Source organism: Austrofundulus limnaeus, unplaced genomic scaffold (assembly GCF_001266775.1).
Source record: "Austrofundulus limnaeus strain Quisiro unplaced genomic scaffold, Austrofundulus_limnaeus-1.0 Scaffold1694, whole genome shotgun sequence".
Classification (NCBI taxonomy): Eukaryota; Metazoa; Chordata; class Actinopteri; order Cyprinodontiformes; family Rivulidae; genus Austrofundulus; species Austrofundulus limnaeus.
This window is the reverse complement of record NW_013954096.1, coordinates 30,937-35,175: the sequence shown is the minus strand read 5'-3', so window position 1 is coordinate 35,175 and position 4,239 is coordinate 30,937. Positions and strand designations below refer to the sequence as shown.

At 35.1% G+C, this 4,239-nt stretch overlaps 1 protein-coding gene across 3 annotated transcripts in view; it reads right to left on the bottom strand.

The window, feature by feature from the left end:
* si:ch211-246m6.4 (transcription factor 15) overlaps positions 1-4,239 on the bottom strand; it is a 44,742-nt gene that overhangs the window by 17,123 nt on the left and 23,380 nt on the right. The window lies entirely within an intron of this gene.

The window sequence follows — 4,239 nt, the reverse complement described above, 5'->3', positions numbered from 1 at the left end:
CTAAAATGTAAAAGTGTTTTCTAAAATGTAAAAGTGTTTTCTAAAATGTAAAAGTGTTTTCTAAAATGTAAGTGTTTTCTAAAATGTAAAAGTGTTTTCTAAAATGTAAAAGTGTTTTCTAAAATGTAAATTTGTTTCGGAACTTGTAAAAGTGTTTTAGATAATGTAAAAGTGTTTTCAACAATATAAATTTGTTTCAGAACTTGTAAAAGTGTTTTCTAAACTGTAAAAGTGTTTTCAACAATGTAAATTTGTTTCAGAACTTGTAAAAGTGTTTCAGATTTTGTAATCTTGTTTTGCACCTCCAGGCCACCGTACTTTGGTTTTTATTGTGCTTTATAAATAAATGATGATGATGATGATAAACGACTGTTATATGAGACAGTGTAGCCTACGCACTGCCTCATTTCCATGGTGATACGTTTTATATCACATCACTTCAGGTTTTTTTTTCAAGGTACAACTTCACAAAATTCAGTTTTAATAGAAAAATGTCACAATTATAAATAATAAACAATAAATTGGATTTAGCTCCATTATCAGTACTTGTAACTACATTTTATTAAACATCTCATTGCAACAAAGGTTTCTTCAGTTAAGCTGCTTAACATACAGTCCGTGACAAATTTCCAAACTCTGTCATAAAAAATGAAGCGCCATCGTAAAATTAAAAAAATCCTTTGCCGTCTTTGTTTTCCTGTTTATTTTGTTGACGGCTGTGCAGATACTCAGATGCAGCCTATACGTTTTTGGAGTTTTGTCGGCCGCATGAGTAGGTGCCTACATGGCTGTGACGCAAATGGCAGACAAATGTGGCCTACGTCGGCTGCAACCCATGAATTGAGACAGCCTGACTATTATTACAAATAGTATTATTCTAAATGCTATATAATTACTGTCAACACTTAGAAAATGTTTACTGCATGGTTATAGGATGAAACTAATATTAGCTAACCATCTCTTCAACAGTTCAGATTTGTCTGACAGAGCCCTAAAAATAATCAAATAATAAATTATTACTTTACACTGTGTGAATATTGCCTAAATCATAGGACAAATCAACTTGCAGCGCTCTAGACTAACTTTTTGCACTGGTTGCACTGGTGCATCTTAACATTTTTTCTTAGCTACACCAGCACAAAAGCTGGGTGCACCCAAATTTTCAACCACATTGCATTTAACATCAGAGTTTTACAGGTTCATTTTTTAAACCACTGTCCATTAAGGCAATATTAACTCAAAAATAATTAGTTAGATTTCTTGTAAAAATAGAGTTCTATATTTGAACCAGAATTGCACAAGACCTATAACTTACTGACAAGTATTTAAAGTGACCTGAAATTTTAACTCAAGATAAATCAAACAAAACAAATTCTAAATTTTAAGTGCAAATCTTTAAGGACATCTCAAACTGAACATTTTGGCCAACTCCTGTATTTTGGCCTTCTGGATCTTTGGCCTTGGCTCAACCAGAATGATAAACAGAGAATAATTAATAGCAGAAATATTACTATTTATTAAAAGTGTGTGCAGCTTTTTTAAATATTAAAATTGTAGAACATGAAAAACTCTGCAATTTATAAAATTTAATTTGGATTAGTTAGTGAGTTTCCTCATGCTGCTGAAATGATCTGCTGTGCTCCCAGACCAGAACCAGACTGTTAAATTAGCAAGATTAAAAGGGAAAGCAACCGTTCACATCTTTTCTTCTCCACAGTTAACAAGAAAAAATAAAGTTTTTCCAACTTCAGTTTGAAAAAAACAAAAAAAAAAAAAACAAAGTTGTTCGCTATGCGTGACGTGTGTGCACACGTGTGTGTACCTGTTTTTGCGTCAAGGTGGGGACAATTATTGACCATTTCCCTGGTACACACAGCCTGGTGAGATTAGGTTTTGGGTCAGGTTTGTACCTGTGAGGTTATAGAGATGACCAGTAAATGAATGAAAGTCAGTGCTAAGTCCCCATGAGGATAGAACAACAAACACATGTGTGCACACACAGAGCGCTGGGTTGATACTGCTAGACCAGGGGTCTCAAACTCAACTTACCCGAGGGCCGCTGGAGGCAGAGTCTAGGTGACGCTGGACCGCACCAAGTTTTCAAAAAAAAAAAAGGGGGGGGGGGGGTCCACGTATTCCAAAAAAAGTACAACTAATCCAATCTTCACGAATAACAATTCAGAACATGCAGAACATGGAGAACATGAACGGTTCTTCAGAACAGAGGCTCCTCTTACTTCCTCCTACTCTTTGCTGCCAGAGACTTGGCAGTGCTTCCTCTTACACAGCTGAGCCACATTTGGCTTGAGGGAGGAAGCAACTGAGACCCTCAGTATGGCTTGAAGATGCTCATCTGTAAGTTTGGATCTAAACTTTGACTTATTAAAGTTCATTGTGGAGAAGAGCTTTTCACAGGTGCTGCCAAAAAGGCACATGATCCACTTAAACATCTTGGAAAACTCAGGGAAGTTGGGGTACCATATTGTGTAGATGCAGCAGGGGGCAGTATTGGACCAATACAAGGCTCCATTGACTGCCATTGTAATTTATTAAACATTAATTTTTCAAAAACTATAAGTTTTACAGGCACCAAAAGTCATAGCCATCATTTGGCACAGGGGATTTACAGATATCATCTTTCATTTTGTTATTTATAAAACATGCTTGATGAAATGTTTACACATTTTTCTATTGTGAAACAGGAACAAAGTTATTCCAGTTTAAAAAAAGTGACAATGAAATTTATGAATAAGAAATTTGCCAAATATTATAATAAAATTAATTGCTAGTCTTCTGTTTATATTAGTATTGTTTTCATGAAACCAAAAACATTTTCATACTAAATTTTGTGTGAATATTACACATGATAAAATTATTACAGTTCTTCCAAACTGTCTTTGTCATATGACAATTTCAGAATAAGTGACTGTTTCTGGATGCACTTTGCAAGTTTTACAGTTGGGGTCTATTATTTTAATATATTTCTTCATGTATTGATTAGCAGGTTAAATTTTGTGTAAAAATTTAAAAGAAACATCTTTCATTTTGTTATTTATAAAACGTGCCTGATGAAATGTTTACACATTTTTCTATTGTGAAACAGGAACAAAGTTATTCCAGTAAAAAACAGCTGATTGTACAGAAATAACATATTTACAATTAAAAAGCAGACATATGGCAATATCCACTGAGCACCTTCCAGTCTAGTGGTAGCAGTAATGCACTTAAACTAGTCAGCCAACTGCCAATAAAATCAAAGAAGAAGAAGAACTAATAAAAGAAAAAAATCTTATACTCTGGTATATAAGTCTCCTTCAGCTCATGAGCTTTCTTCTCTTAAAAATAATGGCTTGTTGTAGTTACACTATCCGTTTTGGCAGTACAAATGCCAAAACAGCGACAGGTCATCACATTTTGGATGTTGCAGTTACAGCGCAGAGGAGCAAGTCAATGACATAACCCTTACCGTCCCAGTTCTCAGGTTTTTGCACACTTGTAACTTACAAACTCAAACCCTTATGTGCACTTCTGCTGCGTGCACACTTCAGAGAGTGGCGTGGGGTGTAGTGTAAATATTCAGACAAGGCCTATGCAGCAGCCTACGGCCCACGTAGACTGTGGCCATGAATTGAGACACAGCCAAGGAGAGACCAATATAAGCAGAAATGATGCTAGCTAACTTAGCTGATAGCTAGCTCTTATTATTTACATTTTAAAATGTTTGCGTTAGTTATCTAAGAAGTTATAACTGCACACAGAATTTCAAAAGCAAGTGGGAACACTTGGCTGGGTTGGAGATCAGGAAATATAATATTTTATGAGGTATATCACAATAAACTACATAAAAGTTGTTGCAGAATTTAGTAAAAGAAAAGTACATTTTTACAACTTAATTATGTCTTAACTGAAAGTGCTTTAAAAAAGACCAGCTCACCAGTGTTGATGCAGTTTCTGCTCTATACCACTCGAAAGGAACAGTTACCCCTGAGGAAATGCAATATTCCTAACCATACTTGAAGATATCAATAAACTGACAGCATTTACTCTTCTAACTCCTGTTAAGTTTTCTCTATAAATAGAGAGAACTTAAGAGGAGTTAGTAGTAAGTATTAGTCACTTTCAGTCACATGTGACTGAAAGTGACAAGGCCTTTTTATTTTATTTTTTTAATTAAGGATACATAGGATCCTGGTCCGGTGTGTGTGTGTGTGTGTGTGTGTGTGTGTGTGTGTGTGTGTG